Below are 22,640 nucleotides of genomic sequence, written 5' to 3'. Positions count from 1 at the left end.
ATTTTAATGCATAACTCCTGCATGTGGGGTGAATTGCTGTTTTTCTATAAAGTTAAGAATGTTAATTAGTGGAATTAAATATATAAATTCAGGTCTTTTGGTTTCAGTCACAAAGCTTCCTCCTTAGCATTTCTCTGGTGCTGTAAAAGTAATCTCAGTTTGAATGTTCTATTTAATTTAGATGTCATTTAAAACAATCTCAGGGATAAAAGACTACCCATTGGGGACAGTGTACACTGCTCGGGTGATAGCTGCACCAGTATCTCAGAAATCCCCACTAAAAAACTTATCCCTGTAACCAAACACCACCTGTTCCCCAAAAACCTATTAAAATAAAAATTCACATAAAATTAGAAAATAATAAAGCAATCTAAAAGGAAATTTGCATGTGGCTACACGTTACTTGTTGGTTACACTTTAATATTTATTGTCATTTTAAAGTGTTCAGGAAACATTACTTAGAGGATTTCTGCCTTTGTGAAGTTAAAGACACTAATTTAGGTTTAAAACCTTGTAATATCAAATGATTTTCTTGGTATTGGAAAATTATGGGCATGGTGTGGTGGCTCACGCCTATAATCCCAGCACTTTAAGAGGCTGAGGCGGGTGGATCACGAGGTCAGGAGATCTTGACCATCCTGGCTAACACGGTGAAATCCGTCTCTACTAAAAATACAAAAAATTAGCCAGGGGTGGCGGTGGGTGCCTGCAGTCCCAGCTACTCGGGAGGCTGAGGCAGGAGAATGGCGTGAACCCGGGAGGCGGAGCTTGCAGGGAGCGGAGATCGAGATCGCGCCACTGCACTCCAGCCTGGGCGACAGAGAGAGACTCGATCTCAAAAAAAAAAAAACAAAAAAAGAGAGAGAGAGAGAGAGACAGAAAGAAAGAAAGAAGGAAGGAAAGAAAGAAAGAAAGAAAGAAAGGAAGGAAGGAGAGAGAAAGAAAGGAAGAAAAATTATGTCCATCCTCTGTTTAGTGCTCAAAAATGCTGATCACTTTTTCACTTGATTAACTTGCTAATAAAGTTTCAAACTTTCTACTAGTTACTTAACACTCTATTTTTTCTATACCAGACAGTTGATTTCCATAATCATTTTAATATCAATTAATATCATTGTAAATGTATCTTTTTTTACTTTATTAATCTCTGTGTACACATAAACTCTTTGGCATTAAATCTATGTGTAAGTGGCTTGAAATTGCTCCTAACACATCATCAATTATATCTAGGCATTAACCACTCTGATTCATCATATTTTCATCTCTTTCTACTGTTTTGCATTTACTGTGTCATTCTGTGTTTATTAAAATTTATAATTTCTTTTCTGTAAACATATTTCCAATATATGAAGTTTATGCGATGTACAAATATTAATATTTAGGAGGCAGTTTCAGTTTGTCATTTAGGCAAAATCAAGTCTAATGATGCAAGTTTTCCAGTTAACTTTATTCTTTGTTACCTATTTATAGCATTTAAATTTAATGAGTCCATAATTATACGTATACATATACATATCAGTGATGACTACGGTCAAACAATGTAACATATGCATGAACTCATGTAGTTTCCTTTTGGTGTCAAAGCACCTAAAGTTTACCCTGTTCAGAAATTACTAGTGTATAATATAAAAATAGTAACTATAACCTTTAAATTGTACTTTAGTCCTCCAGATTTATTTATTTTATATAACTGAAACGTTGACTTGTGTCTCTTCTCCCCCAAGTCATCATTCTATCAAGTGTCTATGTATTTAATCTTTTTAAAGATTTCATATATAACAGAAATTATGCAGTATTTTTCTCTCTCCCTAAGCTATTTCACTAGCTTGTTATCCTCCAGGTTCATTTATGTTATCACAAATGGCAGTATCTTCAACTTTTTAAAAGCTGAAAAATATTTTATTATTATATATTACACACACACACACACACACATACACACAAACACCTCCCCCACAATTTTTTTCTTCACTCGTACATCAATGCACAGTAACTTCATCCTATGGCTTGGCTGTTGGGAACGATGCTGCGGTGGGTCATGGGGAAGAAGGGAGTGCAGATGTCTCTATAAGATGCTGATTTCATTTCCTGTTGATATATAATTTATAAGAGGGATTGCTGAGTCATATGTAGTTCTATTTTTAGATTTTCAAGAACCTTCATACTGTTTCCCATAATGGCTGTACTAACTTACATTCTAACCAGCAGTGAACAAGGGTTCCCTCCTCTCCACACCATCACCAACACTTGTTATCTCTTGTCCTTTTTATAACAGCCATCCTAACAGATGGGAGCTGATAGCCCATTGTTATTTAATCAGAAACTGTAAAACTCCTAGAATAAAACACAGGGCAAAAGCTCCTTGACATTGGTTCAGATAATAATTTGTTAAATACGACATTAAAAGCACAAGCAACAATAATACAAGTAGGAGTATATCTAACCCTAAAGCTTCTGCACAGGAGAAATCAATCAATGAAATTAAAAAGCTGCTTATGACCTCAGAGAAAACATTTGCTAGCAATATACATCATAAGGGGTTAAAATCAAAATACATAAGAAGCCCACACAACTGAATAGAAAAAAAGAGAGAAAACTCACCAAAATCTAATAACCTGGTTTAAATACAAGCAAAGAACCTGAATAGACATTTATCTTTTAAAAAAGATATAAAAATGGCTAATAAGTGCTCAACATCAGTAATCATCAGGAAAATGCAAACCAAAGTCCTCATTTACTTAGCTTCCATATTTTATTTCACACAATAAATATGAATGTGTACAGCAGGTACAGCAATCTCCATCCTACAACAGAGGACCCTGAGCCTGGTGACTCGGGGATGCATCTGCATGGAGCCGGCCTGGGGTGGGGTGGATGGTGCTGAAGAGGACAGCAGATGACGTAGAACCAGGGGCAGTGACTCACCTGGGACCCCTCAGCAGGGGAGCCTCGGTCAGTCCCCAAAGCTCAGCAGCACCCTCTGGGGACCTGCTACCTGCTGGCTTGGTCAGCACCACGGACAGAGGACAGGTGGGCGAGGCTCAGTCAGAACTCCTGGGAGGAGGACAGCCAGGTGCCCCAAACCAGGGCTGCTGGATGACAGCCCTGAGAACCCCCTGAGGCTAGGGATGGGGTAAAGGGCCAAGCTGGTCACCTGTGGGGCCCTCAGTTACCCTCATTGCCGCTGGTGCCACCCCGGCAGTGCACAGCAGCACAATTAGTAAGTGGACAAGCCAGGCATGTGGATGGGTCTGGGGAGTCTTGCTCAGGGGCTCTGACAGGACAAAAGAAGGGCCACTGGGGCTGGAGAGAGGGTCACAGCCTCTGGGTCAGTCACGATGGAGAAATGAGGAAAAGGGAACGGGTGGTGGCCGATATGCAGGAGAGGCAGGTGGACGCGGGATGGTCAGAGTCCATTAGATAGGATGGGCTCCAGGTGCATCCTTGCTGTACTGGGCACTTCTCAGCATTCCTGGAACTCAGCTTGGTGATATAGTCACATTTTGGGAGACTGCTGTCAGGGCCCAGCCACACACCCCTGAGCAGCCCTGTGCCATCTCAGGACTGGACTTTCTCAGCTCCCATAGGGGATGCTGCCTGCAGCCCAGGAGGGGCAGCCCCATTGTGCAGCCTGATCCCCCATGGATCCTAAGCAGCCTCTGCCTGGCCCTGTGCTCCCTCTGCTCCATCGCTCCGGCCCCTCCTGAGTGTCAGCCAGCATGGAGGCCCTGTCTGTCCTTTCTTCCCTATGCAGTCTCCTGGACTGAGACCTGGGTCAGATGAGGATGGGGCTGGTCCTTCCCTGAGACCTGCTCAGGAAAGGGGATGGCCCCCAACCTGGTCCAGGTCCTCAGCTCTCCTCGCGGCCTTACAGTGAGACAGACCTGCCCCTGTCTGTGCTTTGGAGGTGGAGGTAAGAGCCTGATCCTGCTGCATGGAAGCTGCTCCATAGATGGGTGACTTGGTGGGGGTTTGATGAGGCAGAGGCCGTGGCCTGTGGGCATGGTTGCTGGTGAGGGGGAGTGACACATTGTCACTGGGAGAGGCCACAGCTCCTGCTGAATCTCACACTAAACTCCAGCCCTGCAGGTGTTTTACTACAGCCACCACCGAGAATCACAGTAGTGTCTCTGGAGTCACTGCCCGCTGCCCACCAGGGCCCTACCTGGAGGCCAAGACCCAATCAAAGCCCAGGTTGTCTGTGCCCTGGAAACAGTGTGTCTTGTGGTCATGAGGCCAGGCCACCAGTGCCCACTCCTCAGGGGCTGGGTTCTGTCCTATTCTGGCTCCTTCCAGTTCAGTCACATTGGGGCCCCTAAGCACATGACCCAGCATCCAAGAATCAGAACAGGAAGCCTGGCAGCTCAGCTCACTCCATCACTTCTTATCTACAGCAAACATATCAGGGCATCAGATGCACAGATAAATGGCTATGAATGTTTAACAACTGGAATAAATCTAGGAAGAGCAAGAAGGCACAGCGGTGAGTGAGTGTCCCCCGTGACCGCTCTTCAGTGTTTAGGGCAGGTGCCCATTTTTGCTGCCTGGTGCTGCCTGCTTTTCAGACAGAGAAGGGTACACTTTCCTCACCAAAAGGACAACAGGCCCGGTCCCCAGCCCTCCTGCCCATCCCTGCAAGGATCACCTTGCTGGGAGGAATCTGATGCCGGAGCCTGGGCCACTTCTAAGCCAGGAACAGGAACACCTTCTGGTCACCCCAAAGGAAGGAATAAATCCCGATCAGAGTTCACAACCTGAGCTCTTGCTCACTCTTTATTCATGGGAAGGGAAGCCCAGGCCTAGGTAGACAAACCTCCCCTGAGGAACCGTGGAGCCAAAGGCTGGAAACTTCCAGAATCCTTAGGTTTGGATCCCCCTTGGGGTCACCCTGAGGCCTGTCTCACCAGAGCATTCGTCTGTCCACAGATGTCTTATTGGGTCTACAAAGGAATCCTCACAGAGGTCTGGGGCCCAGCATGGTCACCCCTACTGAATGTCAAGAAGGAGAAGGACAAGAACCCAGGGAAACACCAGGTCTGGTCCTTCCAGTCCCAGCCAGAGCAGGATGCATAGGCCAGAACGTGTCAGAAGCCCAGTTACCCAGATGGAGGGAAAGTCAACCCCAAGGGGGCGGAAGGGGTCAGTCACAAATCCTGGGCAGACAGTGGCGTGGGCAACACAGGTGAGCTGCACACTGCTGATTTTCCCTGGCTTTGGAAATGAAGTTTCTGCAGAAAAAGCCTCTTTTCCTTCCAGAACCACTGTTTCATGACAGCAGTTTTGACAGTGAGTCTTGTGTCTGTTCTGAGGCTTGGCCGTACTCTACAGAAAATGAAGCAGGCCCAGATGTCCTCAGTGAATGTGCACCAGAATGACCTAGATGTGAGCCACACCTTCATAAGCCACACCCTGTTCAGAGAGCGCTGCTGCATCAAGTAAGGCGTGTGGGGCGTGGAGGGTCCCCGGGGAGGTGGGCATTCTGGAGGGATGGGGCATCTGAGGGGCAATGGGGAGGTCTCAGGACAAGGGTAGTGTCTCAGAGAAGAGGGTGACAGCCCAGCCAACTGCTTGGAATTCTGGCCTTGGGAAGGGTCTGCAGAGGGGCCTGGAATATTGAGGTTTTCAGAGCAGTCCAGGGGGCTCTGAACACCTCTGCTCATTCCATGAAGACAAGCAAATGTTGTGTACCCAGATTATCACCTTAAAATGACTCCTACAGTGCTTGATGGGACAAGTGTGCACAGGAGACCCCAGGCCAGAGACCCTGCTGCCCTACAGGGCCTGGCTTCCCCAGCTGAGGGGTCTGGCTCCTCCAGAAGGACCCAGCTCCCTTTCTCTGCACAGGAGGCAGAAGCAGGTCCCTGCAGGGCACACAAGCCATGCCCTGTCTGAGAGGGGGCATCACACGACTGGGGCTGGGACTCAGGGCCGGCATCCTGGGCAGACTGGGCCAAGACTCATCTTGGGAGAGTACTTGGGGAGGCCCTTCTTTCAGGGCCCACATTTGATGGAGATGAGACCACCCCTATAAGAAGCTGCAAGATCTTATCTGATCCAGCCTAATGTGGGAGGTCTCATCCCATGCATAGGGGGCCCCCAGCACCACAGACTGAGGTTCTAGTATTCCCTGCTCAGGCCACCAGCCCTCCACCTTGAAGGACCAGGTCCTCCCATGCCTGCTGTCCCCATAAATTCCTACTTCAAGCTAATCACAAGCTCATCCTGAGGCTCTGGTACATGTGCTTTCTGCAGGGCAAGCACATGCTCACAGCCAGGGCACATATGGCATTGAAAGTGCACAGAACCCGGTCCCCACGTGCCCGAGGGTGCTGGGGGAGCACACAAGCACATCAAACCTGGCCCAAGGGCAGTACCCACACTGCCCACAGGACCCTCCGCTTTAGCCCTGAGGGAGGGCCAAACCAATCCAACTCTGGTGGGCTGGAGAGGGCACCATGAGTCCTCCTGGAAACTGAACCTACCCCTGACACAACTCAGATGAAAGGCAGGAGTGTGGCGAGCACTTCCCTGCCTAGACCTTCCCGTATCCGTTGCCTCCTGTGCAGAGCTGGCCCCCAAGGGTGTCCAGAAAGGACCCAGCACTGCCCAGTGCAATGTGCCCAGGGCAGAAACAGGGTGAAGGCACAGACCCCTCCCAGGAAACCCCCCCCTGGCCTGATGCCCAGCCCCAAACCTAGACCCTCTCCTGAAGCTCTCCTGTTTGTCCTGTGGGAGCTCTCCCAAGACGCACTGTCCCAGACCTGGGCTCTGGATGATGATGTGGTTCTCAGGCACTTTTAGGCCTCCATGGCTGAGCTCAGAAGGATGCACTGTGACATGCCCCCCAGGTGGTCTCGAGCACCAGGTCTCCTCTGAGTCACCATCTAAGACAGTAAACAGTGGGGAGTGCCCAGGACCCTCCATCCCTGCTCCCCAGGCCTTCCTTCTCCTCCTCCTCTTCCTTCTCTAAGAAGCTTCTAAAAACAGGCCAGCTGGGCCCCAGGGCAGGTGTTGGACTCACCTCAGTAACAGGGCAGGGGATGAGGGCAAGACCCCTCCAAGCCCCCCACCACACCCTTCCCCTCCTGCCCTAGAAGAATCCTGGAGGGCCCTAGAGGGTTCAGTCCCATCTGTGCCAGCCCACACCCACAGCTGCAAGCACCAACAGGGCCAGAGAGAAACAGGGGTCCCCACTCATGAGTTCCCATACCCCAGGCAGCACACACCCCTCACTGTGAAATCACTAGGGACCCTCACTCACAAGTGCCCATACCCCAGGTGGCATACACCCCTCACTGTGGGATCAGCAGGGACCCTCACTCACGAGAGCCAGCAGGTACCCTCACTCACAAGCACCCATATCCCAGGTGGTACACATCTGTCACTGTGAAATCAGTAAGGACCCTCACAAGTGCCCATACCCCAGGCAGCACACACCCCTCACTGTGGGATCAGCAGCCTGTAGTGTTTCTTCAGTGTCAGACCAGGTGGGTTCCTAGAGACCCCAAGACTCCAAAAACCCAAACCGTACAAGGGTCAGGTGGGTTTGGGGGAGAAGTGGACCAAGTTTGCTTTCCATTCAGCTAAACACACAAAGATCCCTAGGAAGGCCCTGGTTCTGGAGCGAGTGTCTGTGGCACCCAGGCCTCTGCGGGTGTCCCTCAGCATGGAGACCCTTCCCAAGGGGGACAGGCTGGCCCACCAGCCCAGCTCCAGAAGCCCAGAAGCTGACCTGAGGCCAAGGCCCAGCAGCATGAGAATTCTGTAGAGCCCAGGACAGCAGGTCACTCTCTGGGGGCCCAGTGGCTCAAGATGTGGCAAGTCTGTTCCCATCTCAGGATAGACCATGGGATTTTTGGTGAGTTCTGTGTTGAAATTCTCTCCCAAACTCCCCATGGATCTCGACATCCGGGGCTCATGGTGTCCACAGTGCAGCTTTGAGCAGGGATGCTGAACCCTTGTTCTTTCATCTTCCCTGGACACCCCCAGGACCATAGGACAGGCCCTGGCCCTGAACCCCATCAGGGCCCCCACAACCAGGCCTTGCCCAGCCCACCGAAACCCCAGCGGCAGGGCCATAGATACTCCCCTTGCATGGTGGCACCTGGACCTGACCTTTCTCAGGGGCCACGGAGCAGCACAGCCTTAAAGGAGCCAAGACAGCACCCAGACAACCCCAGACAGCTCCTCAACTGGGTGAAATCAGTGTCAATGGGGAAGCTGAACTCAGAGGCTGCTGGAGGGCAGAAGGACTGTGGCATCTGCAGAGCCCTAGCCAGCCAGTGCCTATCACATGTCCCCATGCCTGCCCACTTGTGTGACAGAGCCTCGCTCACAGGGCAAACATCCCAGACCTACAGATGCCCAGCCCAGCCCAAGCCCTGGGAGAAAAGGGACCCAGGAGAACCATGGGAGCCCCAGAAATAGCCAAGATAACGAAACAGGGGACTGAGCTTCCCGGGGCACTGGCCAAAATTAGAATTTGGCCCAAGGAAGGGCAAGCCCCTTAAAGTAGTGTGTGGGTACGCAGGGCCCTCCAAGTCAGGGCATGCCTGGCAAGGCCAAGGCAGAGATGTTACCAGGCTCAAGGAGCAACCATCCACATCGCTGAGGGTGGGATAGGAGCAGGTGGACCAGCCTCCAACCTCTTCAACTCAAGGAAGCAGCGATGGCTGGGCTCTCACACCCTGAGTGGCCACCATCTGACCATCAGTGGGGCAGAAGCCAGAGACCATTGATCTATCACATGGTCCTGGGGCCCTGCTTCCACTGCACAAGAATGCCTTCAAGTCACATGATCAAGAAGAAGCTGGGCAAGAATGGGCCCAGGAGACTGGGTCCCTGGGTCTGCTGTCCTCAGCAGGTGCCAAGGACAGAAAAAGTCAGAAAAGTTTTCTATGGTCAGAAAAAGTCAGAAAGGTAGTCTCACTCCTTGGAAGGAGGCTCCAAGGTGGAGACCAGAGCTGCAGGGGGAGAAGGAGCTCCTGGCAGCACTGAAATAGGCTCTGGCAGGATCCCAGAGTCTGCAGTTCCATCCTTCTCTTTTTCCTTTTCTTTGAGAGCTTGGAATCTTCTTCCATTTGATGGTGAGTCTGCAGTCATGGACAATGAATTTACAAAAGGACTTCTCAGTGGCCATTTCCGCAGCCTGCCCTGTGGAAAGCTGATGAGAGCACACTGCTGTCTCTGCACAACAGTAACCATCCAGATCTCACCAACAGGTAGATTATTTCTTAAATCTGTCTCAGTAATGGTATCCCCCAGACCATCAACATAGAGTGGGGGCAGACTTCTCCGCCAGTGGGTCTGGATGACGCATGGTTGAAGCCTGCTCTAGAAGCTTATCTGTCTGCTATGGGGTCATTGTTTTCACAAGTCGATCTTTCATATTCTGATCAGCAAGGGGTCATCTGGATCTGCAGGCTTCTCATGTCTGTGTGGACACTCCTCTCCTCTCTCACCCTCTCCTTTCACCCACAAAGAGCAAATGTGGGGCTTATTCCTTAGGTAGTAGAGTGTGTCCTGGGCCAGTTTGAGCAGCATGTCACTGGTGGATGTGGCTTTCCCCAGTGAAATAGCTGGTCATGTTCTATCAGGGTTAGAAATCCCTCTCTCCATATCCGCAGTCACCTTTTAAAGACAGTTCTGCATCATGAACCTGGACCGGCAGTCATACTCCAGGTGTGAGAGGCAGGTCTGAGGGACATTTCCCACAGGCTTGGCACTCTCCAGTCTTCTTGGAATGCATGTGTACCACAGAGCCCCATCCAGACACTGGCCTGAATGGCCTGGCACAGATTTTGCACTTTTTCTCACACTTTTCTTTGGTCATTCAGATACACTGGTTTTCTCCAGGACACGTGTGACACAGAAGAGAAAAGCATCCTCCCAGGTTTGTCTGTTTTAGGTGCTGGAGCCCAGAGAGGTCTCCTCTTGAGAGGATTGGCAGGCAGCAGTAGCTTTTCAGGTGGGAGAGAGGGAGAAAGGACCCCCACAATCCCGTCGGCCCCAGCTCTTCTTTCTGGCTGTTCTTGAGACCCTGAATGACCTTTGACCACATGTGATTCATCTTTCTTGACTCAAGGTGAACCTCACTTCCAAGGAATCTCCATTCTTGGAGGGAACTCTTGGCTTCCTAGTATCTCCAAGAACTGGCCTGGAAGAGACAGAGAAATGTGGATGCATCTTGAGACACTCACAGTGTAAACCTGGTGCTTTTCAAAGACCCTCCCTCTACACTGACAGGGCTTAAGGAGACCTTGTGTCTGCTGCCAGGAGATGACAAAACCTTAAATGAGAAGGTCAAGAACCAGGATCATTGGAAAAAGAAATGTCCGGTCTCTAAACTCATAGACATGTTGGGGAACATCTGTGTGTCTGGATGTTTATTGTGTCCAATGACGGATAAAGACTCAAAAACTCACCAGCTGTGGTGGCTCACACTCTTAATCCCAGCAATTTGGGAGGCCAAGACAGGTGGATCACCTGAGGTTAGGAGTTCGAGACCAGCCTGTCCAACATGGTGAAACCCCGTCTCTACTAAAAATACAAAACTTAGCAGGAAACCATGGTGTGAACCTGTAAACCCAGCCACTTGAGAGGCTAAGGCAAGAGAGTCATTTGAATCTGGGAGGCAGAGGTTGCAGTGAGCTGGGATTGCGCCACTGCACTCTGGCCTGGGCAACAGAGACACAGTCTCAAACTAAAAAAAAAAAACAAAAACAAAAACAAAAAAAACCTAACAAACAAAAATAAAATGTGAAAGCAAAAAGATTTTGGCTAAGTACTCCTGGCCTGGAAGGGCTCTTTGTTTTACATGCAGGTGATCTGTCCTGAAAAGAGGCCTCCTGGTCACAAAGTCTTACTTGGAAAGAGCTCCAAGTACACAGAGCCACAAGCCCATCAGCCATGGAGCTGCCTCTGCTGCCCAGGATGGAAACATGGAAACTCAGGGTCAAGGTGACTGAGGCTAGAACAAAAAGATTAGGGGAAAAAAAAAGAAAACAGATTTAAAAAATTAAAGAAAAATATTCTAACATGAAGAAATTTTTTATTAAAGCCTTGTCTCTGAATAAGTTAAATATGGCATATCACAGTATTGTACATAATAATCTAAAATTTTAACTATTGGCCAAGTACAGTGGCTCATGCCTATAATCCCAGCTCTTTGGGAAGCCAAGGTGGGAGAATTTTGCGAACCTAGGAATTGGAACTAGCCTGGGCCACAGAGTGAGACCATGTCTCTGCCAAACAATAAAACATTAGCTGGGCATGGTGGCATGGCCTGTAAAACAATAAATAAAAATGAAATTCTAACTGCCACAAACTAAGCTACAATATTTATGTCATCATAAAGTAATAGACAATGTATTTCAGTCCAAAAGAAGTAACCAAGAATTGAGTTCAAAATCAATTCAGAGCTTTGCCTTCTCTGTATGGTGGAAGAGCAAGAAACAGACTCCCTCTGGCACCAGATACATAGGAAGCCAGACCAACTACATCAACCAGATGTTTCCAGACACTAGAAGCAACTGCAAGGAGCACAGGACAGTGGTCTGGAGGCTGAAACTGAGGGGACCACATTGCTGCCCCAGCTTAGAGCCTGCAGAGCCTCCTGGCAGTGCAGGGTGGGAGGATATAGGCAGCGCATGGAAGTCCCCACATTAAAGAGACAGAGTTGAGAATGTGAGGAGAGAAAAACATGGGGCTGAGTACCAAAAAGCAGGGAGGAGTGGCTGGAGTAGGGGTAAGATTGGTGAGTAGAAGATGGGGGCTCATTAAACCATTGGCAGGTATATGGGTAAATACCAATCAAGATAAATAATATTACCCAGTACAAAAGAGAAAAGGCACCTAACACTTTTTTTTTTTTTTTTTTGAGACAGAGTCTTGCTCTGTTGCCTAGGCTATAGTGCAGTGGTGCGATCTTGGCTCACTGCAACCTCTGCTGCCTGGGTTCAAATGATTCTCCTGTCTCAGCCTCCTGAGTAGCTGGGATTACAGGCACATGCCACCATGCCTGGCTAATTTTTGTATTTTCAGTAGAGATGGGGTTTCACCATGTCAGTCAGGCTAGTCTCAAACTCCTGACCTCGTGATCCGCCTGCCTTGGCCTCCCAAAGTGCTGGTGTGAGCCACCATGCCCGGCCCACCCTACATTTTTTTTTCAGAGCGTTTTCACAAGAAAACTTGTCATTATGAGTATAATATTATCTAAAAGTAGCAGAGGAGGGAACATTTCCCTGTATATTTTAGGAAGCTAGTATTACTCTCCAATAGAATCGGAGAAAGGCAGTACAAAAAAAAAAAAAAAAAAAAAAAAACCCACAAAAAACACCTTGTAAAACAGTATGCCTCATGAAACTCGATGTGGAACTCCCCAACAAAACATTATTCAAGAGAACCACATGCTTCACCCTGGGTGAATTTCTACTAGGAATCATAAAGATTGGGGGAAACCAAAGGAAATCTTTTGTTAAGAATCAAAATTGTAGACTCCTGTCTTGAGTTGATTACTTTGAATTTTTCATCCCAAAATATATACAGGACCTGGTCTAATTCTATGATCTTTGCCACATGCAGCCAGATGCTGAAGAGAAATAGATACAACAGCAATATGGGAGTTATGGTCTCTAAAGCCCAGCTGAAATATCCCAGACCAGAAGTTTCACAAACAGAAAAACAACATACTTATCCTGAACAAGGGAAGGAGAAACAATTCAAACATTTAAATTAAAATTGCTGTGAGAATACTGACTTGTTAGAAACTGAAGGAGCGAGCAATGCTTCTAAATTCCACGCTTTTCCATCAGAATATGGAGATAGACAACCTCAAAGTGCAGTTTCTTCACAATTGACTTTATCCAGTCATAACATTAATTTCCCTACGAATCAAATCATAAAATAAACTCATGACATATTCTCTGACTAAAAGAAGGCAAGATAAACTGAACGCTTAGTTGTCAGTGTAGTAAATTATGTACGAGTATCTTATTGCTGCATTTTTAAATAATGATGGAATTAGAAATAATCTAAGTTTCCATCAAATAATAAACAGTGAAACAAATCTTGTATACCCATTCTTTGGAATAAATTTAAGACATTAAAAATAGAATCTCGTGCATTGATATGGAATAATGTAAATGATATATTGCTTGTGAAATAGCAAAATAAAAAAATAGTATGATACAATTTGTGTTCAAAAACTGTACATGTATTTTTCTTTTTTTTTTTTTTGGAGGCAGGGTCTCATTCTGTTGCCCAGACAGGAGTGCAATGGCATGATCACAGCTCACTGCAGCTTCAACCTCCTGAGCTCAAGGGATCCTCCCCACTCGGCCTACCAAAGTGTTGGGATTACAGACACGAGCCACCACACTTGGCCAAATTTATGTGTATTTATAAATTTATAGAAAACATCCAAAAAAATAAACACCAAGCTATAATAATTCCTTCTAACAAGGGAGTGAGTTTGGAATGAAGAGGAAGACATGTGAAACTTTCGTTACATAAAGATCTCTATGATCCACCATTATTAAAACAGCATGCATTTCTTTTATAATTAGAGAAAGAAAAAAATATGCATTGTTACCACTTGGTAGGAGGGCACCAGTTTTGTTTTCATCAGTATTTGAATTACATGTTAGTGCACAGCACAAACCTGGAAGAGAAAGTCCAGAGGAATAATTAGAACAAAAAAAATCACACCTCAAAAAGTGAGTGAGTGGGTGTTATCTTTACATAGCAACAAGCGTTCCAAGTGAGTTGTGGTCAGGATCTACCGCTGCTCCAGCTCCCTCAAATCACCTACACCCTGCCAAGGGGAAGACGAAGGACAGGGAAAGCCAAGTGCCAGCAAGTACTCTCCCCAACCAAAGGCCTGTTTCTGCAAGTTTTCTGTCATTAAGAAGAAAATAGAGTCCAAATGGGATGTGGACCCCTTCAGGACGCTGGCAGAGAAACACAAAGAATATGCCACAGTCATACCTTAGAGGAAGACTTCTAGGTTTAGACTTGAAATTCATCAAAAGCTTGTATGAAGTAAATAAAGCTACTCTACCTCTCCAAGTGTCAGTTTCCTCACCTATAAAATGGGAACCGCATGTCAACTTCATCAAATTGTTGCCAGAGTTAAATTCACAAAGATATTTAAAAGTGACTGTTACTGTTACTGCAAGGGTTCACATTATTTTTTTAAAAAAAAAAAGCATCAGACTTCAAAATACACAAAAGGAATAATGTCCATGTGTCCAAAGACAAGATGATCAGCTTTCGAAGCAGCCTGAGGTGCATGAGAATGAGGTCCATCCCTAACTAGAACTCTTCACAGCTCCACTGAAGAGGACACACACAGGGCCACAAGAAGGTGAATGCATGGCCAGTGTAAAGTGACTGGTGAAGTGAGGGTGGAATCCCTAAAGACCCTCTGAAATGCAGTTACACAACAGGCTCCCAGGAAACACTGGAACAAACCAGGCAGCTGAGCAGACACTACCAGGAATGAGGTGAGCAGAGAAGGGCCGGAGCCACAAATCTCAGCAGAATACACCAAACTGCAAGGAGCTCCTGGCTCTGTGAACAGCAGGGACCAATCTTGTGAGGCAGCTGCTGGGGACAGCTGAGATCACCTGTTTTTGCAGTCACACACCCAACAGCAGTGCCTCTGGAACACAAATCACAAAACCCTCTCCATTCATCTTTAAGGTGACAGATGATGGATGCCCTCACATTACAACAGCCTGACCATACTTGCGGACAAATGTATTTAGAAACTCCCACCTAAAGGGGGAATAGTCAGGAGTGAAATGAGAATATTGAGGGATGGGGGAGGAACGCAGGTACTTGACCCCACAAACTCTACTGAAAACAAGGGAAGAGAATGTTGTGCTGTGGTCTCCCCATACTTCATCTCATCACGTCCATAGATGCTGCACGGTTCTTGTTCCCTTATTTACAAAGGTGTTGATTGAGCCCAAGTGTAATTGATCCTGAAGGAGAAAATTCTTTACAAAGTACAATTACAGTGTCTAATATCCATGACCAGGGTTTTAAGGGTTTTTAAAAATAGTAACCCACATTCAGGAATCACAAATGAAGCCTGTTGTAATGTGTGATATGAACAAGGTCTTATTTTCATGTAGATTAACACCTTGGTTTTTACAGATTAAACATAAAAGCATAAAAGCTGGCGTCATTCCAGAATCAAAGGAACTGTCCCTGAGGACATATGGAATTAAGGGACTCAATGATTAGGAAGCTACACGAAACTAGAAGTGCTCCCAGAAGTTTCCATTGTCTAGACAGAAAAATTAAACAGATCAGCCCGAGAGAGTAAAGGTACCTCCGTGAATGCCCGGGGTGATGAACACTCCACTCAAAGCAAAATTGTGAAGCCTGAGGAGTTTCAAAGACGCCTCAAGCGCTCCACACCTTGAAAGTCACTCCCACAAAGCTGGAGCACCACCTGTTCCTGAGGATCAGGTTGCCATCTGTGTCTTTGAGACACTGCCCAGTCAGGCCTCAGTTGAGAAGAGGCCATTGATGTCACATGTAAAATGCCTAAACCATCTTCATCTTTAGGTAGCTATTTGGGGAACTTTCCACCAAATGGGTTGGTGGAAAATGGCGCACCAAAGACACACGCCTGGGAAGTGAGATTTTCTCCTCTGCTCTTCACATCTCCTGGGTAAACCAATAATGACACTCCCTGACGCCTCAACATCCACATCCGCGAGAAAGGCGCTGGTGAGGGTGACATTTTCACGAAGCCACAGTCCATGTCACCCCCTGCAAAGCCCCGAACTTGTGCACTGGTGGGCCAGGCAGCAGATTTCTCCCCACAGCGGCTGCATTGCGCTCTGCCTGGAGAGAAAAGAGGGTAGCGGCACAATGGACAGCGCCCAGACCTCAGGCCGGTTCCCACAGCAGCTTAGGAAAGCAGGCGGCTCCCTGGGCTGGAGGAGGCGCAACGCCCAGGAAAGACCCCAGGTGCAGGTGGGAGAGGGAACCCAGCAGAGCAGCGGGAAGTGGGGTGAGGACCACACCCGTCCGAGTTGGACAAGGGCAGATGCCCTTCGCGGCGTCACGCCCTCCTCACCGCCCAGCCTGGACCTCCGGCTCCTGTCCCTCTCCGGACTCACTTCCCATGGCAAGGAGGTGCCCGCGATCAGTAGCCAGCATCGCTGTGGAAGCGGCGAGGTCCACACTGCTCTGCCCAACACTCCTGGGTTGCCCGCCTCCTCGCATGTCGTCTGCTGGGATTCTAGTCCAGCCGCCTTGCCACCGACGGGCGGGGAACCGTTAAGAGCTACCGTTTCCAGTCAGCCTGGTCAGGCGCGCGCTGCTCCGCTCTCCCGAAGAGAACTGCGCCCCGCCCCCGAGCCCGGGGCATGCTGGGATTGTAGTCCCGAAGCGCTTGAAACAACGGGCGGGAGCAGTAAGGAGACTACAGCTCCCAGAATGCACAGCGAGGCCGGCACAGCCCGGTTTCCCCCTTCAGGACTGCGCACCACCTCCTGTTCATGCTGGCTGGGATTGTAATCCGGTCGCCCTGCAATTAAAAAACTGGAAGCTAATCAAAGATGACAACTCCCAGTATGCCAGGCGTAGCTCCCGCCCTCGAATCCACACCTCCCCGAGTCCAGAGCAGTTCTGCCATGCTAACGGGAGCCTGACTATTCTCAAACCTTTCCTGCCTGCCGGGCGACAGCGGGACCAGGGCGACTGGTCTTACCGTTTAATTATGTCACTACCTCTCCCTAAGATGCTGTCTTCATGCTTTGTCATTGCCAGAAGTTTGATTTCTCACGGAGCAGCAGGGGACCAGGAGCTGCTCACAAACCTGTCAGGGTTGCCATAGTAACGCTCCTCTTCCTGGAGCGGTACTCGCCCCACCCCTTCCCTCGCCCCCGCCCCTTCTCCTCGCCCCTGGCCCTTCTCCTTGCCCTGCTCTTTCCCTCGGGGCTGCCTCTCCCCTCGGCACCGCCCCTCCTCCTCGCCCCACCCCTGACACGCCCCTTCGGACATGCGCAGTGTAGTCCCTGCATAGGACTGGGGCTAATGGCCAGATGTCTGATAGTTCTCCGACTTCTTGGCATCCCACGCGGGAAGCTCCCTCCTAAGTGTCTGAAACTGTCAGTTGACTGCCAGAAATGGATATACGCCGTCGCTGATAACCTGGCACTTGCCTTTTCAAAGCCACCATTTCCTCCATCCTCTAGGCTGTCACAAATCCTCCTCTGCACCCCAGGAGTGCCCCTTGGACCCGGGGCTGGATGCATGGCCCACACCTGGGTCAGGCCTCTCACAGGGACGCTCCTGCCACTCTAATAAAGAGTAGAAAACGTCACAGTGAAAGGCCTGACCCTGCTACATCCAGTCAGGAAACAGCCACAGGGAAGGGAGCCCCTAAGACACTTTGAGAGCCACATCCACCACTTCTCTGCCCCCGACCCAGGCTGGTCCCAGACCTTGGGGTCCTAGTGTGGACCTCCCGGTGGTAATTAACGCAGGTGCAGAACCAGAGAGCCCCTTGGTCCCTCCCAACACATGAGGGAAGTTTGTGTGGTGAAGTCATGAACAGTGTCTGCATTGCTGCTGTGAATAGGGCTTTCTTGGAAACACTTAATTTCCCTTTTTAAATATCCCTTTGGAACCACGTTTAACAAGTTGCTGGTGGAACTTAACAGTGATAATTCTTTGAATCCATTTTTCTTTTTTCTTTTTTTGAGACGGAGTCTCACTCTGTAGCCCAGGTTGGAGTGCAGTGACCCGATCTGGGCTCACAGCAACCTCTGCCTCCCGGGGTTCAAGCAATTGTTTTGCCTCAGCCTTCCCAGTAGCTGAAATTACAGGCACCCGCCGCCACGCGTGGCTAAGTTTCATATTTTTAGTACAGGTGGGGTTTAACCATGTTGACCAGTCTGGTTTCGAACTCCTGACCTCAAGTAATCCGCCCTTCTCAGCCTCTCAAAGTGCTGGGATTACAGGCGTGAGCCACCGGGCCCCGCTTGAATCCATTTTAACATTTAATTTTCCAGATTAACGCGAAGTACCCCACGACTACACGCTTTTACATCTACCTTTGTGAAACTGGAGGAGGCACAGCCTCAGCTCTGTGCAGGACGGATGCACAAGAGCAGAATCTCCGTGGGACGTCTTTCTGGAGTATCAGTATTACTGCAGGATTTGAGAAAGAAACAAATTTAAATAATTTACAATGTAGGACACTGGAAATTTAAGAGAAGGCTGGAAAGTCATTGGCCTTTAATAACTGTCAGTCATCTGTGTCTAACTCGGACTTTCTCCAAGAAAAAAAAAAAATAAGGAGAATCTATTTTTCATTCTTCTAAGTAGTTAAAATTAGAAACCACAACAAATCAATAGAAAGCTCTGCCCTGCCAGTCTCCTAAATCACAATATGGCCTTGGTATGGATTTTGCTTTTTTTTTTTTTTGGAGGGGCGTGTTGACATGTTGGGTATAAAAATTGGGGGGGGGGTTTGACCAATTTTTGGAAGTTTTCAGCTATTAGTTGGTGATTTACTTTGCACCTCATTTAATTTTTCTGTCCCCTCTCCAACTTGGACTCAATCACTGCACAGGTCTCTGAGACTCTTCATTTTCTTTAAGCTTTTTCACTCTTTTATTCTGAATGGACGATTTATATTGCCCTGTCTTCTGCTTCTAACCTTTGAATAAGCTCAAAAGTATTTTTTAAATTTCCTTATCTTCCTATTGTTTCATAATTTCCATGTCTTTGCTGAGGTTCCACATCTCTTTATTCATTGTTAGAATATTTTCCTTTACCCCCATGAACAGATTTGTGATAGCTGCTTTAAACATTCTGAATTAGAACACATTGAATATCTTAGGATCACTTTTACTGCCTGCTTTTTAAATTGTGTATGGGTTACATTTTTGTGTTTCTTCACACGTCTCATGAATTTCAAAGTTGGGTACTAAAACTGTAAAGAATCATTATAGAGACTCTCAATTCTGTTGTGTACTTTTCAAGAGCGGTGTTATTGTTTACAAATGGTGTTAATTGTGCTGGATTCAAACGCCAATACCTATCTCCCCTATAGTGGGCACAGCCGAAATTCTCATTGAGTTCTTACTCACACATAGGTCATATTTGTATTATGTAGATGTGTTTCTATAACAATATATATTATTTGGGTGTCATCATTATAATCTACGTTAATTCAACAAGCTACTCCAGTATTACTGAAAGCCAGGACCCCAGTTTTGTCGGCTTATTGGATTTTGTATAAATCAAAGTATATAGTATGTATACTTTTACATCTACCTTTATGGAACAGTATATTTGTGATACTCATTCATGCTGTTGCAGATAGATATGGTCTGTTCTTTTTTTTTTTTTTTTCCAAGATAGAATCTCACTCTGTTGCTCAGGTTGGAGTGCAGTGATGCAGTCTTGGCTCACTGCAAACTCCACCTCCTGGGTTCAAGTAATTCTCCTGCCTCAGCCTCCTGAGTAGCTGGGATTAGAGGTATGCACCACCACACCTGGCTATTTTTTGTATTTTTAGCAGAGACGGGGCTTCACCATGTTGGCCAGGCTGGTCCTGAACTCCCGACCTCAGGTGCTCCACCCACCTCCGCCTCCCAAAGTGCTAGGATTACAGGCGTGAGCCACTGCACCCAGCCAACAATTTGTTTTTTCATTTTAACAGTTTTTAAGTGTGCAGGTCAAAGGAATTAATCACATTCACACTATTTTACGAGCATCCTCCACATTTATAGAGAGTGTTTTTCATCCTGCAAAGCTGAAACTCTGTACCCATTAAACACCTCACCTACCTTCCTGCAGCTGGGAACCACTCTTCTACTTTGTGTCTCTGTAAACTTAACTACTCTAAGTACCTCGTATGAGTGGAATCATACAGTATGGTGAAGAAATCATGAGAAAATGTAATACATACTGTATAACGTATGTTTATTTATTTGAACAAAAGCACTAACAGAGATCAGCAGTACATGGTGATTATAGAGGAAGAGATAAAAAGAGAAAAGGATTGGACAGACACATTAAATTTATGACAATGATGCTCAGGTATCACAGCAGTGAGTCCCCTGCCCCAGTCACAGGGCTGATCACAGTGGAGCTGGGAGCCCTGTGCAGCTGTCTGACTCCCAGAGCCCATGCTCAGCCCAAACTTCACTGAGCCCTGAGGCACTCTGCCCCTGCCACCTGGGCACTCAGTGGGCCTGAGATTCTTCATGGCCTGGTCATCTTGGCCTTGAGGGCATGACTGGCCTCCTGGGATGGGGCTCAGCGGCAGGACAGGTTGTAGCTGTAGGACAGAGCAGCAGCTGTGAGGCTCCAGGAGCCACACCTCAGGCCTCCCTCCCAGTGCCTGCCCAGGGCTCCCATTCAACAGGGCCTGCTGCTGACCAGGGAGCTGTGGCCACAGGCTGTCTGAAACTGACCACAAGACAGAGTCTCCACCCACCCTCTGTCAATCAGCTAGGCTCTCACCTCTTAATCGGACTGTGCTGCTCCATGGACTTGAAACCAACCCCATATTCCTCCTGAGTCTGAAGATGATAATTCCCTCTTGTCACGGAAGCAGCTGTATTTCTTGGAGGACTTTAATCTCCTGGCCAGAGGGAAAAACAGGAGGCTGACAGGGCCTGGGTGGAAGACGCTGAAGGGCCCTTAGGGAGGGAGTAAACTGGGGCCGATCTCTAGGGTTTTTCACTTAATGGGCCCCCTCTTCTCCAATCCCATGCAGTCCCACCCTTTTCTCAGAGTTGGATATAAACAGATAAACAGCCCCCCGCTAGGAATTTGTCCAGGATTCCTGTCCCCTACCCACACCCTCCATTGGGATGGGTCTCCTCTGTGTATCAAACCCTCCCAATAAATCCAGGATGCAGAGGATGGAGCCAGGGAGTGTTCTACCCAGGGTAAGTGGGTGGGAGTCTCTGACTTCCACATCCCGCCCTCCCCCAAAGTGAGCAGGTGTGAGAAATGTGCACAGAACAGCACTGGGCTCTGCATCAGGCTCTGGGCTCTAGATGAGGAGGTGTGGGAGCTGTGGCTCAGGGACCTTCTGCCCCAACACTCTCTGACAAACGGAGGCCCAGTATAGAAAGAAAATGCTCGGCCACTTAGGAGCTGCCTGACTTGGGAGGGGCACAATCTTCCTCTCCTTCCATAGGCACCGCCTGAGGGAGAGGCTGAGTCCAGCTCCTGCAGCTTTGCAGTCAGGCAGCTCTGCAGCTTCACCACTCAGGGAACAGGGACTGGCAGCTGCTCTGGAGCCTCCACCATCAGAGGTAAGATGGGCCTGACGCCCCAGCTCACAGGGCATGGGGAGGACTGTGGGGCTCACATGGGAGGAGGCTTGCTGAGATGGAAGGGCTGAGTCCAAGGCTCTCTGCTCCCAAACCTCAGGATCCCGGTCCCCAACCTGCCTGCCCCAGGCTCACTCCCATCCACACAGTCCTTCATGGCAGTGTCCAGCTTCACCAGGTCAGTGAGGAACCCCCACAGAGAAGGCACATCACCCTGGCCATTGGGGTGGTAGTGGTGGTGAGCCCCCACTGTCAGGTGCCCATCCAAGACCTGTCCCCTGAAATATCACCAATCACTCCTGCCCAGACACCCCCTCCCCAGGTCTCCCACTTGGAACAGCCCAAGACCCTCAGCTACCTCCCCCAGCCCTCACCCTCCTCTCCCCCATCTCCCCAGCTGGCTTCCAAGGCCACTGGACACCCCCAGTTACTTCTATGGTGGGATTTTAGCAAGTCATAAGGTCATGGTGTCCCCCGTCCCACCGTTTGCCAAATCTACGCTGAGCCCAACTCACCCAGGTGGTTTCTGTGGTCTCTCTAATGGAGGCATTTCAGGTACTGTGGCCACAGGAGGGCAGGGCTGGGGGAGGAAGACCCCCTGCTCTCTTGATGTGGAGGCCTCCAGCTGGGGGGAAAGAAGCCTGTCCTCGGACTCCCTGGAGCCCCTCCCACCACAGACCCACTCACCTGCTGCCCCACAGCCTCATCTGCGCTGTCTGGGGATTCGTCTCCAGGCCACCCTGGTCCACTGGGTCACACTTTGCTCCACTGCTCGGCCACCATCTGCAGGGCTAAGAGCAGTGCGGGAGGAGCCTGGTGGACGGGTCACGAAACGTGTCTTGCTATCGTTGCTGAGGGTGAGCGCCAGGTCTGGAGGGGAGGAACAGGGCCTGGCGATGCCCAGTGGAGCCTGCAGCTGGAACCCCAGGCTAGGCCTTTGGGGAAGTGGGACCCTCACCCTCAGCCTCAGCCAAGAATGGCAAGGTTGGCTCCCCACCCCAGCACAGGCTGGATGATCCACGGCTGCAGGCCACCACAGAACCCCTGAGACTGGTGGGATCCCCCTGTTTCTTCAAGGAGCACCTCCTCTTGCTATCCACAGCAGGAATTCAAGCAGGCTCCAGCGGAGCCTCTTCCATGCCTGTTGAATGCAGCCTCTTGCAGGGATGCACGTCCTTGGGATGGAGCCATAGCCTTGACCCTGGGCCTCTGGGGCCCTGACCCTAACCAAGGGGCCAGGAGTTCCCTCTTGGGTTTGCAGGCACATGAAGATATAGGGAGAGAGGCCAAGTGCAGTGGCTCATGCCTGTAATCCCA

The 22,640-nt window shown here is 48.8% G+C and overlaps 1 long non-coding RNA gene across 4 annotated transcripts; it reads right to left on the bottom strand.

Moving 5' to 3' along the window:
• Nucleotides 1-4,740: 4,740 nt before the first annotated feature.
• On the bottom strand, nt 4,741-16,994 carry LOC126950267 (uncharacterized). 4 transcript variants are annotated; one of them, XR_007724118.1, is made up of 4 exons: nt 16,733-16,994; nt 13,592-13,660; nt 12,758-12,884; nt 4,741-10,156 (listed from the first exon to the last, which is right to left on the bottom strand). It is a non-coding gene; the product is annotated as an uncharacterized LOC126950267 (long non-coding RNA). The 4 variants fall into 4 exon arrangements; XR_007724116.1 differs by lacking the exon at nt 16,733-16,994 and adding an exon at nt 16,140-16,724; XR_007724117.1 differs by lacking the exon at nt 16,733-16,994 and adding an exon at nt 15,341-16,119.
• Between the last annotated feature and the right edge of the window lie 5,646 nt (nt 16,995-22,640).

Source organism: Macaca thibetana, chromosome 3, assembly GCF_024542745.1.
Source record: "Macaca thibetana thibetana isolate TM-01 chromosome 3, ASM2454274v1, whole genome shotgun sequence".
NCBI classification, from domain to species: domain Eukaryota; kingdom Metazoa; phylum Chordata; class Mammalia; order Primates; family Cercopithecidae; genus Macaca; species Macaca thibetana.
This window is presented reverse-complemented; position numbering and strand designations above follow the sequence as displayed.